This window comes from Delphinus delphis, chromosome 9 (assembly GCF_949987515.2).
Source record: "Delphinus delphis chromosome 9, mDelDel1.2, whole genome shotgun sequence".
In the NCBI taxonomy this organism is placed as follows: Eukaryota; Metazoa; Chordata; class Mammalia; order Artiodactyla; family Delphinidae; genus Delphinus; species Delphinus delphis.
The window spans coordinates 11,008,221-11,035,568 of NC_082691.1; the positions used below are offsets into that span (position 1 = coordinate 11,008,221).

A 27,348-nucleotide genomic window follows, 5' to 3' on the forward strand; every position below is an offset into this window, starting at 1 on the left:
TCTTGCCAACACTTGTGTTTCTCCTCTTTTTGATAGTAGCCTTTCTAACGGGTGTGAGGTGATAGCTCATTATGGTTTTGATATACATTTCCCTGCTGATTAGTGATGTTGAGCACCTTTTCATGTACCTATTGGCCATCTGTATGTCTTCTTTGAAAAATGTCTATTCAGATCTGCCCATTTTTAAATTGAATTTTTAAATTTTTATTGTTTATTTATTTTTTATTGCTGTTGAGTTGTATGAGTTCTATATGTATTTTGGTTATTAACCCCTTATCAGACATTTGACTAGCAGATATTTTCTGCCATTCAGTAGGTTGCCTTTTCATTTTGTTGGTGGCTTCCTTTGCTTTGCAGAAGCTTTTTAGTTTGATGTAGTCCTGGTTCCAGTTCCAGACTGTGACTTAGGAAGATCCTAAACTCCCCTCCTCCCACAGAAATGCTGACTCTACAACTATATATGGAACAATTTCCCCTTAGAGAAACCTAAGGGCTGGCTGAGTGATAACTGTACTCAGCAAATGAGAAGAAAACCACATCGAAGTGGGTAGGAGCGGCTGGGAAGGAATTCAAAATCTGGAGCTTCTCTCTGATGAGAGGTGCCCACATCAGGCATCCCAACTTTTAAGACATGCACTTGAAAGACGAGCCCCTAAAACATTTAACTTTGAAGACCAATGGGACTCACACCCCTAGACCCACAAGACTGTAACGATATGAGTGGAGACTCTTATAAAGGGCTGGTGCACTTGGACCCACACACTCTAGGGTCCAGCTCACAGGCAGCCGATCACACCCAGACTTAGAGTGAAGAAGGCTCGTCTGCTTATATTAAAGCACTGGCCTGCGAGGCAGGCATCTAATTTAACACACACCTCTAAGAGCCTGCTAGAACACGTTCTGGGGATGGAGACTGGTGGTGCTTTGTGCTTTCCCTTTGCCATGCTCCAGAGCACCAGTATCTCCTGGAAGGGAACTTCTACACACATCTGATTTTTGTGGCTGCTGCCGAGGGGATGCCTCTTGATCACTTGGCTCTGGAGGTCAGAAGAGCTTGCATTCCTCGTCCCATAGGACTGTAATAACTGGCGTCACCCAGAAAGGAGCTCATACCCTTGTCTGGTGCCCTGATTTTTGTGACTGCTTCCAGGGGACACATCTATTGATACATTGCCTGGCCTTGGTGGCCAGTGGGGCGTACACTCGTGGGTCTCACAGGACTGTAAGCAATGGAGAAAGAGTTCTTAAACAGCCATCCTCAGGTACAGCAAGAAGTAACAGACCCAGGAGCTTTGTCTTTCTATGAAGAAGACCTGTTGGCTAATCATCATGACTGAGGCCTGAGGGGCAGGCTTCTAATTAGGTATGCATTTAGGGGCTAATTATAATCTTTTCTAGAGATCTCGGAGGGTGGATGTTATCTTTCTGCTTATCCTCTGCCATGCTACAGAGTGCCATGTCTTCTGGAGGGTATCTTTACCTGCATTAGTGCTCTGTTATTTTTGTGTGGTGCCCATTTTTCGGTGGCGGCCACCCAGGAAACACCCCTTGATCACCTGGTTCTGAGGACCAGGAGGGCTTGCATTCCTGAGTCGCACAGCACTGTGGCAATTGGAGAGATGGTCCTTGGCAGGCTGCCACCCCCGAGGCACAGTGGACTGAGGCATACCCTCCAGTCTTTCTGTGAAGAAGCCTTCTTTGCTTATCTTAGAGCATCAGCTTGAGGGACAGACTTCAGGTTTGGCCCACAGTTAGTGGCTTATAGAGCCACTCTCAAGGCGTGTAGGCTGTTGACACCATCTTGGCACTCTCCACCTGCCTTGCTCCAGCTCACTGGTATCACCAAGAAAAGAGCTATGCTCATCAGGAGCCCTGATTTTTGTAACTGTGGCCCAGGGGATAACTCCAGATCACCTGGCTCTGGTGGCTAGCAGGGCTTACGCTTACAGTTCCACAGGACTGTGTGTATTTGCATACTTTAAAAGCTGCTGCCTGAAGGTCAGACTTCCAGTCAGCATGAGCATGAATCTAGGTACTGAGATCCTCTTCTTTGGGACATTGACAGGTCTTGGCACATTCTTAACTACTGGGAGCTATTAAAAATAGAATAGGCTGTTTGGACAAGTACAAAATTTGAGGGAAAATCAAGAGTTGGGGCAGGGTTGAACAAGTTTTATCTTCTAGACAAGGTTACTCCTTCAAGACTGGGAGAGGTGGTTGTTTCATCTACTGAATAGAAAGCTACACAAAGTCAAACAAAATGAAGAAACAGAGGAATAGTTTCCAAATGAAAGAACAAAATAAAAACCCCAGAAAAAAACTTCAGTGAAATAATTAAATGATATTTAATTATTTACCTGATAAATAATTTTCCTGGTAAAGAGTTCAAAGTAATTGTCATAAAGATGCTCACTGAACTAGAGAGAAGAATGGATAGACACAGTGAGAACTTCAACAAAGAGATGGAAAATATAAGGAAGTACCAAATAGAAGTAACAGAGCTGAAGAATACAATAACTGAACTGAAAAATACACCAGAGGGTTCAACAGCAGACTAGATGAAGCAGAAAAAATAATCCGTCAACTTGAGGACAGGGCAGTGGAACTCACCCAATTACAGCAGGAAAAAGGAAAAAGAATGAAAAGAGTGAAGGTAGCTTGAGGGAATTATGGGATAACACCAAATGGACTAACATTTGCATTATAGGAGTCCCAGAAGTTGAAGAGAGAGAGAAAGGGGCAGAAATCTTATTGGAAGAAGTAATGATGAAAACTTCCTTAACTTGGGTAAGGAAACAAACATCTGGAGCCAGGAAGCCAAAGAGTACCAAAAGAGAGGAATCCAAAGAGACCCACACCAAGCACACTATAATTAAAGTGTCAAAAGTTAAAGACGAGAGAATTTTAAAAGCAGCAAGAGAAAAACAACTTGTTGCATACAAGGGAACCCCCATAAAACCATCATCAGATTTTTTTTCTTAGCATACACTTTGCAGGCCAGAAGGGAGTGGCATGATATATTCAAAGTGATGAAAGAAAAAAAAACTTCCTACCAGAAATACTGTACCCAGCAAAGTTACCATTCAGAATTGAAGGAGAGATAAAAGAGTTTTATGGACAAGCAAAGCTAAAGGGATTTATCACCACTAAACTACCCTTACAAGAAATGTTAAAGAACCTTCTTTAAGCTGAAAGAAAGGCTGCTAAGTAGTAACAAGGGCACATATGAAAGTATAAATCTCATTTGTAAAGGTAAATATACAGTAAAGGTAGTGGTTTGATTACTTATAAAGCTAGTGTGATGATTAAAAGACAAAAGTGGTAATAACGAGTATAGTAATTAGCTAAGGGATACATAAGATAAATATATGTAAAATGTGACATCAAAACCATTAAGCAGTGGGAGGAGAGGAGTAAAAATGTTGAGTTTTAGAATGGGCTCAAACATAAGTTGTTATCAACTTAAAGTAGACTGTTATATTTACAAGTTGTTATATGTAAGCCTCATATAACCAGAAAGCAAAAACCTACAGTAAATATACAAAAGATAAAGAGAGAGGAATATAAGCATACCACAAAAGAAATCAAGTCACAGAGGAAGAGAAAGAAGAAGAAGGAGGAAAAGAAGAGGAAGGAGAAGAAAGGAAGAGAGAGGAACTGTAAAAATAACCAGAAAACAACTAACAAACTGGCAGTAAGCATATTCCTATCAATAATTACCCTAAATGTAAGTGGGCTAAATTCTTCAATCAAAAGATTTAGAGTGGGGCTTCCCTGGTGGCGCAGTGGTTGAGAGTCCGCCTGCTGATGCAGGGGACACGGGTTCGTGCCCCGGTCCGGGAGGGTCCCACATGCCGTGGAGCGGCTGGGCCCATGAGCCATGGCCACTGAGCCTGCACGTCCAGAGCCTGTGCTACGCAAGGGGGGAGGCCACGGCAGTGAGGGGCCCGCGTACCGCAAAAAAAAAAAAAAAAGATTTAGAGTGGCTGAATGGATTAAAAAAACAAGACCCATCTATAGGCTACCTACAAGAGACTCACTTTAAATGTAAGGACACACAGACTGAAAGTGAAGAGATGAAAAAAGATATCCCATGCAAATGGAAACCAAAGGAAAGCTGGAATAGCTATACTTATATCAGACAAAACAGACAATAAAAGACTGTAATGAGAGATAAAGAAGGGTGTTACATAATGATAAAGGGGTCAGTCCAACAAGGGGCTATAACATTTATGTATGCACTGAATGTGGAAGCACCTAAATATGTAAAGTAAATATTAACAGGCCTAAAGGGGGGAATAGACAGCAACACAATAGTTGTAGGGGACTTTAATACCCCACTTACATCCAGACAGAAAATCAATAAAGAAACATTGGTCTCAAACAACATGTTAGAGCAGATGGACTTAACAGATATTTATAGAACAATCCATCCAAAAGCAACAGAATACACATTCTTCTTAGGTGCATGTGGAACATTTTACAAGATAGCTTGTATGTTAGACTGCAAAGAAAGACTTAATAGATTTAAGAGAATTGAAATCATATAAGCATCTTTTCTGACCACAGTGGTATGAAACTAGAAATTAATTACACGAAGAAAACTGGAAAATTCATAAATATGTGGAGATTAAACAACATGCTACTGAACAACCAATGGGTTGAAGAAGAAATCAAAAAATACCTTGAGACAAATGGAAACAAAAATGTAACATACCAAAATTGATGGGATGCCGTAAAAACAGTTCTAAGAGGGAAGTGTTTTTTTTAAAGTACATTTAATTAAACAAATATTTATTAAGCACCTACTTTGTGCCAGGCACTGTGTTATGCACCCTCACTGCATGCTGTCCACACAGCATGGTAATCTCAGAAATTAAAACCAAGAAAAGGAAAGTTGTCACAACCCTACAAACTGGGGGCGGGTGGAAGCAGGCAGAGTGCATATAGGCGATTCCCGTGCCAGAAAACACACCCACCAGAAACTTGTTTTCTTTCTCGGGACAAGTTTCTGCTAAGTGGTTGTTTTAAAGCATGTCTGTATATACTGAGAGGGAAGTTGCTGTCACCACACCCCCATACGCTGAGGCTTGATGGACATTCGAATACTATGAATGCTACTCAAAAACAGGAGGTGGAAAGGGTATTTATATTTGGATTAGAAAATACTCTTCCAGTTCATATGGTTGCAACAGCCCTTAAGAAAGATATAAACATCCCTGCCCTGACTGCATAAACGTTTAAGGTAGACCTAGTTCTGGATTCCTGAGTCAGAATTGTCCAGTTGTCTGCAAACTTGCAAGGCCAGAGAAGCGAGGGGAGATTTCTGTTCTGGAGAGGAGAGAGTGGACGGCATCCCTGGTTTGGAAACAGCCAACCTGCACCTGCATTTACAGAAGCAACGCGAATGGGAGGACATCCTAGTGCTACTCTGTCTCACGCACACACTGGGGACTCAGAAATGGTCCTAGTGGTTGGCGCCCAGCATGGAGAGGCCCCTGCGGAAGTTGTGCAGGTCGTCAGTCTTCCCATCCAGCACCTCCAAGAAGCTCTTCAGCTCCACCTTCAGGTGGCGCTGTCGGTACTTACTCTTCTCAATGTCCGTCTTCAGAGAACACACGTTGTCTTCTAGGTTCTGACTGTCTGCTGCCTCTAGTTTCTCAGCGATGTATTCACACTCTGACCTGAGTTGTGGAATGATTTCACTTTGTTTTTGGAGGTCTTTCAACTTCGTCTCCTTTTCTCAGAGTTCTGATTCCAGCTCCTCAACTCTTCTCTTCAACTGGATAGTCTTCTCGTTCTCTCTGTTTATCTCACTGCATTGCTCTTCCAGCTCATCAAATCTTGTTCCAGAGCTGGTCGTTCTCATCGTGGCAGAGGGAGAACTGCCTCTTCCACTGCTCCACGCTGGCTGCTGAGTCCTGTAGTGCCGTGGTCAGCTGGGTGTTGCTAGGAGGGAAGTTTATAGCAATAGATGTCTATCTCAAGAAACAAAAAAAAGTCTCGAACAACCTAACTTTATACCTCAAGGAACAAGAAAAACAAGAACAAAGTTGAAAGTTTGTAGAAGGAAGGAAATAACAAAGATTAGAGTAGAAGTAAGTGAAATAGAGACTAAAGAGGCAATAGAAAAGATCGATGAAACTAAGATCTGGTTCTTTGAAAAGATAAAATTGACAAACCTTTAGCTAGACTTACCAAGATAAGCAGAATACATAAAATAAATAAATAAAATCAGAAATGAAAGAGGAATGAACAATTATACACCAAAAAATTGGACAACCTAGAAAAAATGGATAAATTCCTAGCAACGTACAACCTACCAAGACTTACTCATGATGAAATAGAAAATTTTAACAGACTGATTACTAGTAAGGAGATTGAATCCATAATCAAAAATCTCCTAACAAACAAAAGTCCAGAACCAGATGGCTTCACTGGTGAATTCTACCAAACATTCAAAGAAGAATTGATACCAGTCCTCTTCAAACTCTTCCAAAAAACAGAAGAGGATCGAACTCTCCCAAACTCATCTTATGAGGCTAGCAATATCCTGATACCAGAACCAGCTAGGGATGCCACAAGAAAAGAAAATTCCAGGCCAATATCCTTGATGAACATAGATGCAAAAATTCTTAACAAAATATTAACAAATTGAATTCAACAATCCATTAAAATGATCATATACCATGGTCCAGTGGGGTTTATTCCAGGGATGCAAAGGTGGTTCAACAGCTGCAAATCAGTCAATGTAATACATTAACAAAAGGAAGGATAAAAACCATATGATCATCTCAATAGATTCAGAAAAAGCATTTAACAAGATTCAACATCCATTTCTGATAAAAACTCAACAACTGTAGGTACAATTTTTACTTTGTAGAAAATATTTTTCTTTATAGAGAAATTTTTTATAAAAAAACATAAAACTTCTTTGCTGAGACTTTCCATTTCTTCATGTTTTTCAAGAAAGTTTGTAATTGCTTATTGAAGCATTTTTATGATGGCTGCTCTAAAATTCTTGCCCCATACTTCCAACTGCCAGTTGAGCTTGGCATTGCCCTCGGTTGTCTTTTCTCATTCAAATTGTGGTTTTCCTTGTTCTTGGTACGACGAAGGATTTTCAACTGTATCCTGGATATTTTGGTTATTATGTTATGAGTCTTAATCTTATTTAACTCCTCTATTTTTGCAGGAAGTCACCCTTTTCAGGTTTAATGTATACTTTCAGGCCTACTTTTATGGGCTAGGGTTCCAAGGTTTAGTTTTTGGAGTTCTTGCATGGCAGCGAGGTCGGCGTGCTTCCACTGGGCCTGGGGCTCTGCATGGCACTGGCTGGAGGTGGAGAGACTCAGGGCTCCATGACGCTTTCTCCCTTAGGTGTCTGGTGGGGGAGCCCACAGCACCAGCTCTGTTGGGCCTCCCCTCTCCCATCCTTGGGCCCGAGGGCAGCCTTTCCTGTTGTCTGCCTGTTTTGTCGATGCCTAGTGGCGATTCAGATTGCAGGCCCCTGCGCCAGCCCTGATGTGGGAGATAAAAAGCAATGCCGGGACATACAACATGTTCTCAAGTCCCGTGGCCCCAGGCTGCCTGACTTCTTTCCAGCTTTCAGGATCCTTTAATGAGTGTCTGCTGGATTATGTCCAGGGAGGAGGAACTGGAAAAGGGAGTCCACGCCATCCATCCTGTTCTGGAACTGGAAGTCCATTTCCAGGAGGTTTTCCCATCACGATATTTTCTCTCTAAAACAAGGAGCCATGATGGCTCCTAGATGACAGCTTGGCAGATGGCAACCCACACAAATGGCACTGGGGCTTGAGGCTGCCGGAAGGTTCCCATCATTGTGAGGGGAGGAGAGAAGGCAGGCAGAGAGGAGCTGGGAGAGGGGTGCGAGGAAGTGGTCCAGAGCATCGTGCAGCTACCCAGCCTGCTGTGACCCCGGCCCCACAGACACCCCCCCACCCCCGCGTCTGCTGGGGCACGAAGCACAGCACAGTGTGGAAAGTGCAAATGATCTGGGATGGGGGGACAGAGGGATGAGGAAAAGGAAGAGGGAGACAGTGAGTGAGGACAGGAAGACAGGCTGCTTAGGGAGCCTCAGCGTCCATCCAGAGTCTCCTCACGGACCTGGGGGCTGACATTGCTCGCGGGAGGCTCTCGCGATCCCCGTCCCCACCCCCCGGGCTCAGGGACCCCTGCAAGCAAGAAGGGAAGGCAGAGCCGGGCCTGGGGCCAGGAGGAGCGTGTGGGGACGTGGGGTCCCCAGGTGGCGCAGGAGGAGGCCACTTTTCTCAGCCGTTCCAGTCCCAGAGATAAAAATACCAGTTTGCAAAATCAGCTGCTAATCTTGTTGCTAGGTAGAGTTCAACCCCAGAATTGCCATTTTGTGCTAAGTTTGGCTGAACAGCTTTTCCTGGGAATTAGACTCAGACACAGGCCCAGGGCTTAGAGGGGGCACAAGGAGACGGGTGCTTTGCTCATAGCCTTGCGAGGGGACAGACCAACAGACAGGGTGTGTGTCACACCCAGACTGTGGAGGGACAGTGGCCCCGTGGAGGAGTCCCCACTCCACGGGGAGCCTGTGTGGAGGCAGCACACGGGGCTGGGGGCTCCCAACGGGGAGGGGCTGGGGGCAGGGGATACTGCAGTGAGCACACTTGGGCACCTTGGGGGCGGGGTTCCTGAGGTGCAGCCTAGAACCCAGCCCCTCCAGCTGAGGACCCGGGGACCGGAAGCCCTAGGGGACTGTGAGCCCTGGAGGGGCAGGGGAGAGGGTTAGGAGCCAGGTGGAGGGGATGAGGCTGAGGTGCTCTGCACAGAAAGGCCTGGAAGATACATGGCCACAGCAAAAGGAGGCATCTTAATGACTGTAATTAAAATGCCAAGGCGGGTCTGCAGCGGCCAGGTGGTTGCTGAATCCTGCTGAAGAGCTGCAAGTGCCTGAGACCAGGGGCCGCAGGCCAGCCAGGCCTCTAGGGCCTCTGAGCCAGGAGGTGGAGGGCCATGCCCTCCTGGGAGCTTACGCTCTGGTCCTTCTCCTTCCTGGCCTCATGGACCTCACGGGGACAATTGTAGGACCCTCTCCCCAGGCTGCTTTGTTCGTCTGTTGGTTTGCTGGTTTTGGCTACATTGCGTGACCTGGCCCCCAGCAGGGAAAGCGCTGAGTCCTAGCCACTGGACCCCAGGGAGCTGCCTTCCCCAGCCTGCATTCGCACCCAGCTGCATTCTGCTTCCTCTGGGCCCCTGCTCTGCTGGGAGGCACGAAGTCAGAGACGGCTCAGGGCCCCTGGGGCCTGGTGGGGAACCCGAGCTTCCCGGGCAGAGGCCCACTGGGGGCCACACAGCAGCGGCACCAACCAGACTGGCTCCCGCCCTCTGCTCCCAGCCTAGAGCCTGGGTCATACGGAGGGGGCCGGGGGTGGCCCAGGGACCCATACACAGTCTGTCAGGCACAGTCCTCACCCCGTGTCTGCCGCCTTCTCCTTTCTGGACCCGTTGTCAACAGCCTCTGCCTAGGAAGGCCACTAAGGTTGCCTCTCCAGGGCCCCTGGGAGGATGCTGACACCCGTGCCCCTCCAAGTGCAGGAAGGGCTCCCTAAAATGTGACATTGCAGAGGAGAAAGAATCCTGGGCTTGGGCCACGTGTTTGATTTAGAACACAGCCCTGGCAGTGCAAGAGTCTGGCCGGCAGCCACTGGAGGCCACGGGAGGGCAGCATGTTTTCTCTCCTAGAAGCAGGAGGCGGGGCTGCCAGGCCTGTCCCCCTCCTAAGGGGCAACCAGCTGTTCTTTTTGTTTGTTTGTTTTAATAACAGCTTTATTGAGATATAATTCACATAGCATAAAATTCACCCTTTTAAAGTGTACGATTCAGTGGTTGTTAATGTATTCACAGAGTTATGCAACAATCACCACTGTCTAAATGTAGACTATTTTCATCACCCCAGAGAGAAACCTCCTACCCATTAGCAGTCACTACTAATCCCACCCCCCCATCCCCAGGCCTAATCACCCACTAATCTGTCTGTATGAATTTGCCTGTTTCATAGGATGAAGTTGGACCCCTACCTCACACCATACACAAAAATTAACTCAAAATGGATTAACAACCCAAATATAAGAGTTAAAAGCATAACACTCTTGGAAGAAAAAACATAAATCTTCAGAACTTTGGATTTTGTATTGGCTTCTTAAATATTACACCAAAAGCACCACCAACCAAAGAAAATTAGATAAAGTGGACTTCATTAAAATTAAAGTTTTTTTTTGTTTTGTTTTGTTTTTTTGCGGTACGTGGGCCTCTCACTGTTGTGGCCTCTCCCATTGTGGAGCACAGGCTCCGGATGCGCAGGCTCAGTGGCCATGGCTCATGGGCCTAGCGCTCCGCAGCACGTGGGATCTTCCCGGACTGGGGTACGAACCCGTGTCCCCTGCATTGGCAGGCAGGCTCTCAACCACTGCGCCACCAGGGAAGCCTGAAAATAAGGTTTTAATATCCAGAATGTAGAAAGAACTCCTACAACTCAACAACAAAAAGACAAATCAACTAAAATATGGGCAAAGGACTTCAATAGACATTTCTTCAAAATAAATATACAAATAATTAATAAACAGATGAAAAGATCCTCCATGTCAATACTCAATAGGGAAGTGCAAAAACTACAATGAGATACACTTCACCCATACTAGGATGGTTATAATGTTTTTTAGAAAGGCAAATAACAAGTGTTGGTGAGCATGTGGAGAAATTAGAACACTTGCATATTCCTGGTGGGAACGTAAAATGGTGCAGGTTCTGTAGAAAACAATTTGGTGGCTCCTTAGAAACTTAAACATAGGATTGCCATATGACCAAGCAATTCCACTCCTAGATATATGCCCAAATGAATTGAAAACAGGGACTCAAACAGATACTTGTGCACCATTGTTCACTGCAGCATTCCTCACAATAGCCAAAAGGTGGAAAGAACAGAAATGTCCATCCACTGATGATTGGATAAACAAAATATAGTATATCCGTACAACGAAATAGAAATGAATGAATTTCTGATATAGCAGTTCACCCTTATCCATGGCTTCACTTTCCAAGGTTTCAGTTACCCATGGTCAACTGTGATCCAAAAATACTAAATGGAAAAATTTTAGACAATTCGTAAGTCTTAAATTTCTGCCATTCTGTGTAGTGTGATGAAATCTTGTGCCATTCTGCCCGAGATCCCCAATCACTGACATTGTCTGCTCCTGACATTCAACCACTGACATCATCATGGCTCGATGTTCCAGGATCACTCCAGTCAGATGATCCTCCTTCTCACATATGGTCAGAAGGTCAATAGTAGCCTGATGCTACATCACACACACAATGCCTACTTTGTTCACCTCATTTCATCTCAGCATGTAGGCATTTTCTTATGTCACATCATCACAAGAAGAAGAAGAGTTACTACAGTACGATAAAATATTTTGAGAGACCACAGTGACATAATTTTTATTACAGTATACTGTTATAATTATTTTATTTTATTATTGTTGTCATTCTCTTATTGTGCCTAATTTATAAATTAAACTTGATCATGGGTATGTCTGTATAGGAAAAAACACAATATACATAGTGTTCAGTACTATCTACAGTTTCGGGCATCCACTGGGGGGCTTGGAATGTTTCCCCTGTGGATAAGGAGGGACTACTGTACATGCCACACCATGAATGAAACTTGAAAACGCTATGCTATGGGAAGTAAGCCAGATGAAAAAAATGGCAAATTGTGTATGATTCCATTTATCTGAAATATCTAGAATAGGCAAATTCATAGAGCTAGAAAGTAGATTAGAGGTTACCAGCAGCTGGATGGTGGTGGGATGGGGAGTTACTGGTTAATGGCTACAGAGTTTCTGTTTGGAGTGATGAAAAAGTTTGGAAAGCGATAGTAGTGATGGTTGCACAACATTGTGAATGTACTTAAATATCACTGAACTGTACACTTAAAAATGGTTGAAGTAACTTTTATATTACATATATATTATAATAAAAACAACTTAAATTTTTTTCTATGTATTTCGGTTCCAGGGGATAGACAGATTGCCTGGACAAGTTAGTTTGCCTCTCTAAGCCTCAGTTTCCTCATCTGTAAAATGGGACTGGACATAATACCTATCCTATGAGGTTGCTGTAAAAATCGAATGACATAACACATGTAAGTACATAGCACCAAGTTTGGCACGTGATAAGGGCTCCTTAGGGGGCAGCGGTCATCATTAGTTTGTGTGTGTGTGTGCGCGCGAGAGAGACAGAGACAGAGAGAGAGAGAGAGAGAGAGAGAGAAACCTGTTCAGTTTCCAGTTTGATGCCATCCCTTCCTCGAGTTACTACTTCCAGCTGTGGTGGAGGACTTGGCTGGACCACTGCCTTCACTGAGAACAAGTAGAAAATCCAGATGAAAAAATTGGTTTGAAGGCATCAGACAGCTGCAGACAACCATGAATTGAGGAGCCAAGTTTCCAAAGAAAAGAGAATTGGAGAGATGTGAGCTCGTATTCTGCACACCACTTACATCTCCAGGTGTGAACCAGTTCTTGGCTTAGAGTGGCTAGGAATCTGAGCATGGGGCTACTACCTGAGAGGCAGGGAAGCCAGCAGAGTTCTCAGCAAGTTCCTGGAGAAGCAGAGAAAATTTTAATTATAGTGCTGACAAAATAGCCAGCACTCAAGAGGCTGGAAGCCCCAAACTCACATGTTGCCCCTGAAGCATTTGCCTATATATTTAATGCACATGATGAGAGACTAAGAAGCTAAGAGTGGAATTTTCAACAATCTAATGGTTATGAAGAGACAAAAATTGGAATTTAGGATCTGGGTTGGGGCCTGGGGAGGGCTCCACCCTAGGAATGGCCATGAACCAAAGATAGAAGGAGGCCTAAAGACTGAAATCCTGCTTCCTGTTACTTTGGATTAAGATAGTCTGCCCACACTCTAGCTGCCTCCAGAGGATAAGATGAACACTCTATGGAGAAAGGTAAAAGAACCCAGAACCTCAATCAATTGTCATGGACTGTGTCCAACATTCAATTATAAATTATAGACATACCAAGGAAACCTCAGATGACTCAGATCTTGGGGTTATCAGACAGACTTTAAAATAACTTTTTAATATTTTAAAGAAAATAGATGATTAGATGAAGAATTTCACTAGAGGAAAAATAAATAAATAAATAAATATACATTTTAGAGCTGAAAACACAATAATTGATATTTACAGTACAATCCGTGTGTTTATGATAGGACACGAGAGAACAGAGGATTAATGAAAGTTGACTGATAGGATTAGTAGAAGATAGGACAGTAGAAAATATCAAGGCTGATGCACAAAGATGGAAAATACAGAAAATAATGCAAGAGATACATGGAACCTGTTGAAAAGTTCTAAAATGTGTACACTGGAGTCCTAGAAAGAGAAAGATATTGGAGCAGAAGAAATATTAGTGGACATAATGGCTGATAATTAAAAAAAATAAATGAATGCTATCAGTCCACAGATTCAAGATACTCAATGAACCCCCAAGCAGGATAAATACAATGATAATCTTAAAAGGAACCAGAGTAAAAATAAATAACCATAAAGTAACTTCAAAGGAGTAACAATCAGACATAGCAGAGTTTTCAACACAAATGAATAATCAGAAGGCATTAAATAACATTTTTAAGTGCTGGAAAAAATAACTACCAGCCTAGAATACTATAGAATTTGATAGGAAAAATATTCTTCAAAAGTGAGGGTGAAATGAAGACACTTGAGGAAAAATAAAAAACTTAAAAATGAGAGTCTTCATTGGCAGATTATCTACACTTAAAAAAAAAAAAGTACAGGGAGTTCTTTGGGCAAAAAGATAATCCCAGATAGAAAGATGGAAACTGAGGAGGGAATAAAGAGTAATGGATGGAAAGGGTAAATCTAAATGAATAGTGACTCTATAAAACAACAACAATAAGGCCTTCTGAGGTTCAAAATGTACATAAACCCATGGGAGTACAAGTTAACAATTCTGATAGTACTATAATAAGCAAATAGATGGTGGATGGTGGTAAAAAAGGAAAGAGAAAAAATTTTAAATAGAAATAAGTATACCTTGAGCCCTTTGTTTGTGCTGTGCCAAAGACAAAAAGGGGAAACACAATGTAGCTCTTCCCATATGATTGCATTCTGCTATGTTTTTTTGCTTTTGTATTTGATCTTCCCTTTCTGCATTTAGTATTCCCTACTCAACCTACTGAGTTAATTTGTACTCCTCTAAAAAAGGAAGGAAGGAAGGAAGGAAGAAAAGAAAGAAAGAGAAAGAAAGAAAGAAAGAAAGAGAAAGGAAGGAAGGAAGGAGAAAGAAAAAAAGAAAGAGAAAAAGAAAGAAAGGAAGAAAGAATAAGAAAGAAAGAAAGAAAGAAAGAAAAGAAAAAGAAACCTATTCTCTACCCCAAAGCTTGGCTCTTATCATGGAAAGCCAGGCTTTCAATAATATTGCTTCAGCTAAAGTTTATAAATTAATTCAGGTAGTAATGTATTTCTTGGTTCTCCACTATAATTACCTTTTCCATGAAGCAGTGACTATCACTGAATAAATGAGAGAAGGACCCAGGCAACAAAAATTTTAGGGAAAGAAAAGGACTATGTAAATATGTAAAAATAAAATGCATGACAATAAAAACAAAAGAACTAGGAAGGTTGGAAATGGAAATAGAGAGTTTTAAGGTCTGGGAAGAGGTTAAAAAAAAGAGTGCTAATTTATGGTAGACCCTAATACCCTAATAAGTAAAGGATGCATATTGTCATCAGGGGTAACCACGAAAAGAATAATAAAGGCATGTAAATAGTAAATAGTAAAATAATAGTAAAGGAATGCTTACAACACAGGGAATATAGTCAATGTATATAATAACTATAAATGAAGTATAACCTTTAATAAGCGTGAATCACTATGTTGTACACCTGAAACCTAAATAATACTGTACATCAACTATACCTTGATACATTTTTTTTTAAAGTAAAGGGATGCGTAATTAACAGGCTAATAGATGGGAGACTGGAATAATAAAAAAAAAATCAAAAAAAAAAAAGAGGCAAGAAAGGAGAGGATTGAAAGAATATAAAACAGGTGGGATAAATAGAAAACAAGGATTCACATAGTAGGTATAAACTCAAATATATCAGGAAGTACATTAAAGGTAAAGGGACTAATTACTCCAAGATAAATACTAAGACAGACTGGATCAAAACAAATTAAACTGGTAACTGCCTGATCGGGTGCCGCCTAGACTCGGAAAGGGCCGCAGAGAGAAGTCTGACGTGGCCTCCAGCCCCTGGGAAATCAGAATCCAGCTGGAAATGGAGCTCCTGGTGAAACAGGAGCTGGAGGACTTGTACCAGCAGCATCATCACTCACTGCAAAGCTACAGTAATTACCCAGGGTGGCCTTAGTCAAGGATAGACAAATAGACCAGTGGGGGCTTCCCTGGTGGCGCAGTGGTTGAGAATCTGCCTGCTAATGCAGGGGACACGGGTTCAAGCCCTGGTCTGGGAGGATCCCGCATGCCGCGGAGCAACTAGGCCCGTGAGCCACAACTACTGAGCCTGCGCGTCTGGAGCCTGTGCTCCACAACAAGAAAGGCTGCAATAGTGAGAGGCCTGTGCACCGCGATGAAGAGTGGCCCCCGCTTGCCACAACTAGGGAAAGCCCTCGCACAGAAACGAAGACCCAACACAGCAAAATAAATTAATTAATTAATAAACTCCTACCCCCAACATCTTCTTAAAAAAAAAAAAATAGACCAATGGAACTGAACTGAGTCCAGAAACAGGCCCACACATGTATGACAACATTAACACTTGCTTATAAATTGGGGGAAGAAGAGTCTTTTCCAGAATTACTGCTGGGTGAATTGAATGCACGTATGGAAAAAAATTACACACACACACACACACATGACACACGTGCACATGCACATACACCCTCTTAATTCATAAGGATTGTAGAACTAATTCAGAGGGAGAAACGATAAAGTTGTAGGAAAAAGACATAGGAGAATATCTTTATGACCTTGGGGGTACGCAATAACTTCTTAAATAGGATATAAAAAGCATAATGCCATGGAGGAAAAAATTGATACATTTAATCATACTGAAATTAAGAACTTACATTTATCAAAAGATACTATTAATAATGTGCGAGAAGGTGAAAAGCCGAGCCACAGAGTGGCAAAAGATATTTCCAATGCATATATCTGACAAAGGATTCTGATCCAGAATATTCAAGAATTTCTACAAATCAATAAGAAAAAGACAAGCAACCAATAGAAAAATTGGGGAAAACCTGAACTGCACTTCACAAAAAGGGATATCCAAATGGCCCAAAAACATATGAGAAGGTGCTCACCCTCAGGTTATCAGGGAAATGAAAGTTAAGATCACAGTGTCACACGCACCCACCTGAACGGCCCCAAATCTTACAACACCAGTTCTTACTAGCTAGACTGTAGAGCAGCCAAAATTCGTATATTGTGTTGGTGGGAATGTAACTTGGTACAACCACTGTGGGAAGAATTGGCAGTGTCCATTAAAGGTGAGCATACTCATCCCCAATGACCCAGAAATTCACTCCTAGGTATTTGCCAAAAGAAATGCACACACTTTCACCGAGACATGAGCAAGGATGTTCATAGCAGCATAATGGATGCAGGAACAGTGGTATAGTTGCATGGTTGGAGATAGTGTGGCAATGAAAATGTTTCTAGTCCTAGACACAGAAACATGTTTGGACATCACATGGTATTGAGGGGGAAAACCTGGACACAAATGAGAAAATGCTTCACAGCTCCAATTGTTGAAACCTCACAAACAGTCCATACTAATTTGTGTTGGCAAAGGTTGCTATAGCGGCTGTCACAGTGGGGGTGGGGTCGTAACTGGGAGAGGATAGGAAGCATGCAGCCATTGTTTTGTTTCCTAACCTGGGTGCTGGGTGAAGGTGGAAGTTTTTTGTGGGTACATACTTGTGATTTGTGCACTTTTCTGTATATATGTGATACCTCAAAAAAAATAATTATTTAAAATAATTATCTTTCTTGAACTTTGACCCATTCTGTTGCCGTCTCTTCCTCCTTTTTGCCCCAATGAAGATGCTTCTTATTTAAATGTTTTTTAAAAATAATCTCGAATTTACAGAAAAGTTGCAAAATAGTACAAAGAGCACCTATATGCTCTTCAACCAAATGCCCCAATTGTTAACACTTCACTGCATTTGCCTTATAAATCTGTTTCTCTATGTATTTTTTCTGACTCATGTGATAATAAGCCATAGGTATGATTCTTCATTATCCCTCCATGCCCCTGTGCAAAACAAGAGTCCTCTCCTACATCAACCCAGTACAACTGTTGAAATCAGGAAATTATTCTTGCTCCAATATCACCATCTAATCCCATGCAAATGTTGCCTGTGGCCTTAATAATGTCCTTTATAGGCTCAGCATTCAGCCCAGGACCCCGAGTTGCATTTAGCTGTTGTGTGTGTTCAGTTTCTTTCTGCCTAGAGCAGTTCTCCAGTCTTTCCTTCCTTTTGGGCCTTGAAATTTTTGGAGAGTTCAGGTCTGCTGCTTTGTAGAATGTCTCGTTTGTTTTACTTCCCCTGTGTTCCTCATAAATGATGCAGAGGTAATGCTGCAATGTCGATTTGTTCCACTCTGGTGATGCTCACTTCTGTTGTGTGGGTAAGATCGTGTCTGCCAGGTTTCTCCACCTGTGCTCTTCATTCCTTCCTGTAGATCTGAGTTTCCACCTGGTGTCATTTACCTTAACTGTAGTGTGTGTTTTCTGTCAGTGGACTCTCTTAGTTTTGTTTATGTGAATTTATTTCAACCTTTTTTTTTTTAAGGACATTTTTACTGGGTAAGAATTTGGGGGGCTGATAGCTTTTTTCTTACAGCACTTTGATGATGTCATTTCATTGTTGTCTGGCTTCCATTGTTTCTGGTGAGAAGTCTGTTATAATTCTTATAATCGTTCCCATGTAAGCAACGTGTCTTTTTTCTCTGGCTGCTTTCAGAATTCTCTTTGGTTTTCAGAACTTTGTCTGTCTGAGTGTGGTTCTTATTATATTTATCCTGATTGGGGTTTGTTGAGATTATTCGATATGTAAATTGATGTTTTTCATCAAATTTGGGAAGTTTTTGATCATTGTGCTTTCATTCATTCTGCCTCAATTTCACACTCTTTCCTTTGAGACTCCAATTATACGTGTGTGGGATCATTTTATATTGTTCCACAAGTCTCTGAGGCACTATTCATTTTCCTTCAGCCTTTTTACTCTCTAATCTTCAGATTAGATCATTTCCATTGATCTATCTGTATATACATTTTCCACTTGGGGACTGAAATTTCCAATCCATTCACTGATTAAGACCATATCTTTCTTTAATTCTTTGAACACAGTTATAATAGCTGCCTTAAAGTCTCTAAGTTCAACATCTGGGTCATTTTGTGTCCAGTTTTTCAGCTTTTGTAGATTGCTTTTTTCTTTCCTGGGGATCATATTTCCTTTTCCTTTGTATACATAGTGATTATTTTTTAATTGACTATGGACATTATGACTAATATGTTGTAAAACTCAACATTCTGTTAATTTCCTCTGAAGAATTTTGACTCCTGCTTTGTAGGCAGTTCAGTCACTGGCTGATGACCTTGGTTTTGTGCTTTGTTGTTGCAGATCCTGGAAAATCTGAGGTGTTTCCCAAGGCCCTCTAATTTAGCATGACCCGATCCTGCCCAGCCTATATGCACAGACTGGCTCTTGGCCAAGGACTTGCAGGTACGCACGTGGAGTTCTGGGGACCTGCACACAGCTCCCTCGTCTCCGGCATCCTGTCCCACATACTCCCACTGCTTCTCTGCCCAATCTGATCTTTACCTCAGCAGGTCCATGTGACCTCTGTGCCACAGAGCTGAGTGATTGTAAGTTGTCCTTCTCTCAGGGATTCAAGTCTGGCCTGTCTGTCACCTATGGCCTGAAAACAGTTGTCTCATACATTTCATCCAGTTTTATGGTTATCTCTGGTGGAAAGGTTATTCTGGTCCCAGCTTATCCACAATGTCTAGGCATGGAAGTCACAAGTAAGCTTTCTGATGGAGAAGGTGGCACTTATCTCCACCCGCTGCCCCCACACCCTCCTTGAGACATTGTGCCCCAGCCACTGGACCCACCACCAGTGTTCTCTGCCTGGACACTTCTCAACTCTGGCTTCCAGGACTCTTTCCTCTCCTAGTTCTCTCACCCTCAGCTTTCTCCATCTGATCTCTTTGATCAACCCTTCCTCAGACCGTCTGCTCAATGCAGGCTTCCCCCGGAGACCCATAATTGGCCTTTTACTCTCTTCCTGGCGACGTTCACTATGGCTCCCACCCTCCTCCTTCTGATGATTCCCTGGTCTGTACCTTCAGTTTCCATCTTTGCTCTGACCTGCAGGTCCATCTTCACCTGATGCTGCAGGTGGTGGTGCCAGGAGGCCCTGAGTGGAACTTAATGCCTTTACCCCAAAGCTGCTCCTCTCTCGTGTCTTCCCCCAACCCTGCCCCCTCAGAAGGAGTGGTCATGCAGCCCTGCCCCCACCCCCAGCCCTACTCATTTCTCCCTTGCAATGGCCACCAAGTCCTGATTCCAAATGGGTACCTTCTAGACCCCTGCCAATAATGGTAGCTATTATTAATATTGTTAACATTAACACCATGAAGAAGGTGAGATGTGCAGTTTCCACGGTGTGGCCCCTAGCAGCTTCTCTTGGGAGTTGAGAGAAAGGGGAAGCTGTGGAGGGTTCAGGAGACCCTGGGTCCTAGGATAGGACCAGAATCAACATGGCCCCCTGCAGAACCCTGGGCAGAAAGCCCTGGGCACCAGCCACTTTGATAGAGACTCAGCCAGGTAGGAGCAAGGGAGCTGTGGTGGTGTGAGGGGCAACCTGCCTGGGGACCGGCCGCAGTCGGGGCTGCTCTGGAGCCTGTGCACACTGACTGCTGTGAGGGTCCAGGCCCACCAGCCAGCCTGCCGAGACCCCAGCTGAGGTCCTGCCCTCCAGCTGTATGGAGAGGGTTTCTGTAGTCACCTTCCTGAAGGAGAAGGAGCCTCCTCCTCTTGTGACTGTCCTATATGAGAGCCCGCAAACCCTAGTGGCCTGCCAGGCTTGGGGGGATGCCGTGCAGGAGGGTCAGGGACCGGGGAAAGGGGCAGGAGGGCTGTGTCCATGGTGTGAAGCTTCTGACCCACCAGGAAGGCCAGGTGCAGGCAGCAGCTGGTGGAGGCCAAGGCACCCTGGGCTGGGGCCTGGGCAGGAGTGAGCCCACTACACTCTGCCGGCCTCCCGGCAGAGTCCACCCGCCCCGTCTTCCACCCACTGTCCTCAGGACCCCTGGGTAGAGGGAGCCCAGAAACCTGGGAGACCCCCATGTGATGACTGCCAGAGCAGGAGACCCTGCACACGGGGTGGGGGGCACCTCAGAAGAGGGCCGGGGGGCGAGTCCTGGCAGGATGAGGGAACGTGGCCCTCTGGGGAGAGTTTAAAGTGTTACCTCCCCTCCGCTACCCGAGACCCACGTTTCCGGGGTGTGCGAGGAGGCAGCATGCTCAGAGGTAGGCGTTGCTTCCCTGGGGCTAAGGCCTGTGATCTTAAAGTTCTATTTCCATCATTTGGACCCTTTCCGGGTGGCGCTGCACGACCGGCTGGATCACTTGCCCCTACGCCTTGGGAGGGCTGGGGTGCCCCCAACCCTTACCGCTGTTGGCCCTACAGCTCAGAGCCCAGTGTCCTCATTCGCAAAGAGGTGACCACGTGCCCGCATACGGAGGGCCACGGCTACACTAGCACTTGAGTCACCCTGGCTGTTGGCCGCCTGGCCGTGGCCTGACACCTCTGAGGGAGCGCATGCCTGCAGTGCCCCATAATTACGGTGGCTGTGTGCAAACTGCATTATATTTGGCTCCCCCCACGCACGAGGCTCTTGTCTCCACGGAGCTCTCCCTCCCCACGTGTCACGTGGCCCGGCATCTCCATCCCCTCCTCCGCGTATCTGCCAGGCCAGTCCCAGCGGGGGGTGATTTGGGTTGCTTCCAGTTTTCTGGGTTATAAATAGCACTGCTATGCATGTCTTTATTACAAATCCTTCTTTCCTCCCAAACCCTGAATAACCGGTGCCCTGCGAGCGCATCCTTCCAAACCCTCCTTGCTTCCCGGCGCGTCCCACCTGCGCCACGTAGACCCTCACTATGGACGGTCGCCTGGCAAGTGGACAAAAAGGCACCAGGGGCAGGAATGCAGCCCCTTCCAGGTTCATGGGCATAAACAAACCAAACAAAAACTAAAGGAAGGAGCACCCAGTATTTCCTGATGTTTTAGTCCTTTAAATTTAGAACAAGCTCCTCGTGCACCTGGGCAGAGGCTGTCAGGTGCCCTGGGCCCTGGTCATTTCCTGGTCAGGGCTGTTGGGTTTGTTTACTTACCTTTTTGTTTTCATATTCTCATTGACTTTTAAAAATAGTACAAATATAATAAGTGAAAACATTCTTATTGTGCAAAGTTCACCGTAGTTTTTGCATTTCTTCTATGGTATTTTACTTTTGAGTCTCTATGAGTCATTTGTATTTTCGTAGAAAATTTTCCATTTCAACTACGTTTTTCCAATTTATTGGTGAAGTTCTGTGCATAGTGTTCTTTTGTAACCTTTATCTCTTTATTTCATTTTTGTCCCCCATTTTAACCTTTTTGGACTTATTTTTGTTATTGACCAGACATCAAAAATTTGTCTATTTTACTATGAAAAATGTTTTCAAAGATCCAGCTTTGGGTATTACTGGTTAGTTTTACTACTGGTTGTTTTTTATTTCACTAGTTTCTGTTTGGCATTATCAAACTCCTCCCTTTACCTTTCTTGAGGTTGTCATTCTTTTCCAGTGTCTTCGGCTGTAAATCTTAGTTTATTCTCAATCTCGCTTGTTTTCTAGTAAGTCAAGTTGGCTTATCTCCCCTGAACACTGCTTGGCTGCATCTCACAGCGTGTGAGGCATGGTGGTCACTTGTGTCCGTTTATAAGTTTCATTTTTGTAGTTTCTGTAGTTTCTAATTTAAATTTCCTGCTGAGTGGATGTAATTGTCTTCCTGTAGTTATTTATTTTTAATGTTATTGCACTGTTGTCACTGATTCCTGCTTTTGTAGAATTTTTTGAGACCCTCCTTTGTCTGCTACTTGGCCAATCGCTGGGACTGTTCCATGTGACTAGAAGAACATGGTTCTCCACACGTGATACCAACATTTTGTGTAATTTTATGGTGACCAAAGAGGAAAGTGGGGAGAGATAAATTAGGAGTTTGGGATTAACATAAACACCCTATTGTATATATAACAGATAACCAACAAGGACCTATACTGTATAGCACAGAGAACTATGCTCAATATTTTGTAATAAGCTATAAGGGAAAAAAATCTGAAAAAATACATACATACATATACATAATATATATCTCTGTGTGTGTGTGTATATATATATATATATATATATATATATAAATCATTTTGCTGTACACCTGAAACTAACACAATATTGTAAATCAACTATACTTCAATAAAAATAATCAATCAATACTATTATAAAGCTAAAAAAATTTTAGGGGTAATTTACATACATAATGACATGTCACGCATATAAATTACATTCACATAAAAATGCACTGATTTTAAGTGTTCAGTTTGCTACATTTTTGACAATGTATACACTTGTGTAATCACAAAGAAATACAGACCAGTTCTACCACCCCAGGGACTTCCCTCGGGCTGCTGGGAGTCAATCCCCACATTGCCTGAGCAGTGCAGCTGCTTTTCTGATTTTTATAACCATGGATTAGTTCTAGAATTTTGTAGAAATTGTGTCCTGCAGTATGTGTTCTTTGTGTCTGGCTTCTTTTGTTCAACTTTAGTTCCAAGAGATTCACCCATGTTGTCAAGTGTATCCGTAGTTGTTCTTATTTACATACACTGATTTGTTTACCCTGCCCTCCCGTGTGTGGACATTTACGTTGCTTCCAGTTTCAGCTACTATGAATAGAGCTGCTATAAACATTGCTGTACAAATTCCTTTTGTTTTCTTTTGACATACAATTTTTTCCTTTTGCGTAAATACCTACGAGTGGAATTAGTGGGTCATAGGGAAGGTATTTGTTTAGCTTTGTAAGAAACCGCCAAGCAGTTCTCCAAAGTGGCTGTCTCTAATTTCTGCACATTTTCGTTTATAGTGCTTTGCGTCTGTTAACAACAGTAAATCCTAACAGCTATTAGGTGTCAGCTCCTGTCACAAAGCAGAGACTCCCAACTGGGATCAGAATTAGATCCCCGAGCTGGTGTGTACTCAAGCCCTTGCTCTTTCTGTAGCAGTGGGCTCTGCAGACATTGGCTCCTTAGGACTGACACCTGGAGAACTGGTGGGCTGTGCTCACGGGTAAGGTGGCAGAGACCACCGCTTGTCCCCCCTCCAAGATGCCTTCTCCCCTCTTCTTCAGTGACGGATCCCCACATTTTAGCTGGGTCAAGACCTTTTCCCCAGCATCCTTTGCAGCTAAGTGAAGTCATGTGATAGATTCTGGCCAACGGGTCATCATGGGGAGGGTCATGTGGCCAAAGCTGACAAGGGCACTCTGTCCATCCTCCCTTTTGCTATCTGGCCACTAGGAACACGGATTTGATGGTTGGGTCTCCATGTTGGGGTCCCGGGAAGAGGACCTGCCCCTAGTGGTGGAGCAGAGCTGTAGGCAGCTGGGTCCCTGAAGGCTACATGGAGCCGAGCAGCCATGACCGTGACCACCAGGGGTGCCACCTCTGGGTGCCTGGGGAGAAGGGAACAAACGTCTGTTTCCAGGCAGCCCCTAGCTGTTGTACCCAGGTTCTCTGTATTAGTGCTGGGGATCCCAGGCCTGCAGCCACTTCAGCATACCCTTCAAGCATGTGGGGGGAGGGCAAGCAGGTGAGCACAGGAGGGACCCGAGTGCAGGGTCTCCTGACTCACGTCAGGAGGCAGTTTCCACATGACAAGTCCCTAGTGTCCATGGCGAGGGAAATACGAGCTGGGCATGGCTCCCTGGCCCCTCCTGGCCATGTGGGACCCTGGTGTCATGCTGCCTGCCCCGCCGGCCTGAGCAGCCCTGGTTGATGGAGACGCCTGTGTGAGCATGTGGGAGGGAGCGTCGCCTCAGCAGGGGTCCCTGCACCCTGAGTGTGAATCTCCCAGACAGACCGTGCTGTCTACCTTGTGCTTGGATGTCTGGAGAGAAAGGAGGAGGCCTGGAGGGTTTGCGCCCTCATGTCCGTGGGCTGAGCCCTTGGAAAGGCCAGGGGACGCTGCCCATGTCCTACGGTTAGCTTTATTACTCTGTCTGTTAGTCATTCAGGTGGCTTAGACTCCCTTGGAGGACTCAGGTACCAAGCAGAATATGCAGATGAACAAATGGCAGATGTGGTGGTGCCTTTGCAGGCACTCTCTCCTCCGTCCTCTTCATTCCTTAAACACACCAGCTGGTTCTGGCCACAGGGCCGTTGCACAGCTGTTTTTTTCTGCCTGAGATGCCCTTTCCCCCTATACTAGTGTCTCTCTGCCATTCAGATCTCAGCTTAAATGATGTCACCTCCTCAGAGAGGACTTTCCTGGACACCCACTCTGAAGTTGTCACCCTGTCACCCTCTTTGCTTTAAATCTGTGTAGAGCAAATATCACTACCCAATGTTTTCTTGTTTGTTCCTTGTTGGTATTGGGTGTAAGCCCTGTGAAGGTGGCAACCTTGCCCATCTTGTTCCCTGGTGTGACACAGTGCCTGGGCAGAGCTGGACACAGTCGGCACACACTCACTTCATGCACAAGGCCAGTAGTCACCCTTGAGCAGAGTGTAGTGATTAAAGGCACCAACTATAAAGTCAGGCGACTTTGGAAGCTAGTACTGATTTTTGCCATAGATTAGCTGTGTGATCTGAGCCCAGTTACAGGTCTGTGCCTTGGTTTCCTCATTTGTAAAAGGAGGCTAATGATAGTCCCTATCTTGCAAGGTTGCTATAAGTTTATATGAAGTGGTGGGTGTTGGACCTTTAGAAGAGTTTCCATAGTGTAGTGGGTACATTGTAACTTGTAGCTATGGCCTTCATCATCATCATCACCACCACCATCACCACCACCATCGCCAAATCACCACCACCATCACCACCGTCATTACTACCATCACTATCATCACCATCATCACCACCACCATCAATCACTATCATTACCATCACCACCATCATTACCACCATCACCACCACCATTGCCGTAATCACCACCACCATCACCACCATCACTACCATCACCATCATCACCATCATTACCACCACAATTACCACCATCACCACCATGATCACCATCATCACCACCACCATCATCACCATCATCAATCACTAACATTACCACCACCATCACCACCATCATTACCATCACCACCATCATTACCACCACCATCACCATCACCAGTCACTATCATTACCACCACCATCACCACCATCACCATCATTACCACAATTACCACCATCATCACCATCATTACTGCCATCACCACCATCACCATCATTACCATCACCACCACCACCATCACCACCATCATTCATCATCACTACTATTGCCTCCATCACCATCACCACCATCCTCACCATCACCAACATCACCACCATCATTGTCACCATCTCCACCATCACTGCTGCTATCACCATCCCCACAACTATCATCATCATCATCACCATCACCGTCATCACCATCCCCACCACTACTACCATCATCTCCCCACATGCCTGCCATAGTGTCCTGCATGGACTGCCATGTCAGGGCCAGGTGATTGGAGATTGATGAACCCCTGCTCTGGGGTACGGCAGCCTGCTCTTCCAGGCAGATGGCTAGGACTGGGAGAGGTGGTGGCAGTGACATCCCTCCCATGACAGCAACCCCTGGAGGCAAGGGGCATAGGGGAGGCCATGGCTTTCCTGCGAGAATGAGCCCCATGTGCAGCACTTTTGGCTCTGCAGATGTGATGCTTGCTGCCATGGTGACCGTCCTAACAATAACCTCCCAGAACTGATATTCCCCACATCCATCCCAGCTGCCACCTGGGAGAGAGAGCCCTCCTCACTGACGAAAACCAGCTAGAAAGGATAAGGTGGGAGGTGGACATGACGTGGAGGTGCGGGTAGAAGAGGGCCCTTCCTGCAAGAGGGGTGAGAGGCCAAAGCCAGATGAGAGGGCTTCTGGGGTCTGGAACTCCAGAAAGCATCATGGCTGGTAGCCCTTCTCCCTTCCAGCTTTTCCACTGTTCTGGGGAGGAACCCTCTGGGTCTGGAGGTGGGGAGTGGGTTGTCCTGTGAGTGGAGTTGAGGGGTTGGGCTGTATAGGCAGGGACCCTCTGGGTCCCTTTGGTAGCTCAGTCATTCCTCACTGTGGTGCCCTGATCACCCTGCCCTCCCTGCTCTCCTCAGGGTCACTCGGTGTCATGCCTTTAATGTTCCAGCCCAGAGGAGGGGCTGCCCTGTTGACCTCAGGAGCTAACAGGAGTAGAAGGGCGGCCTCAGATCACGCCCTTTTAGTGACCCTGACCTCACGTAAACTTGATCCTGGGCAGTCTCCCCACCCGGGGGAAGGGACCTCAAAACAGACACCCAGAGTGCTGTGTCCTTGCCCAGGCCTGTAGGACGCCGTGCATGTGTGTGAGTGTGCATTGAGTGTATATATGTGTGTGTATGTGAGAGTGTATGTTTGAGTGTGTGTGCATATGTGTATGGTATATGAGTGTATGTGAGTGTGGGTTGTGTATGTGTGTGTATTGTGTGAGTGTGTATGTGTGTGAGCGTGTATTTGTGTTTGTATGTGTGTGTGTGAAAATAAAAGAGAAAAGAGGCTTAATGGGGCAGTAAGGTTTGAGTCCCAGCCACTTCTTGGCTGTGTGACATTGGGCAAGTTGTTTCACCTCTCTGTCTCTCTGCTGTCCCCCCTACTAATGTGGGGATCATAATACTATATGTCTCCTAGGACTGAGAATTAAATGAGATAATACATGTAGAATGCATATAAGCAAATCAGTGTCTGCTGTCATGGTGATTTTAATGCCACTTGATCATTGCGTGGCCTCACACTGGAAGGAGCACGTGTGACGCTGTCAGCGCACAGGGTCTGCTTGTAGCCTGGACAGAGCCTGGTTTACTGAGGGGTGCAAATTTGTTTTGTTTGCTTGCCAATTGTATTCTACTGTGTGGGACTGTCTCCTTCTCCTGCC

General features: G+C 44.7%; 1 pseudogene; it reads right to left on the minus strand.

Annotated features, from left to right (window-relative positions):
* Positions 1–5,467: 5,467 nt before the first annotated feature.
* LOC132431380 (homer protein homolog 2 pseudogene) lies at positions 5,468–25,360 on the minus strand (annotated as a pseudogene).
* Between the last annotated feature and the right edge of the window lie 1,988 nt (positions 25,361–27,348).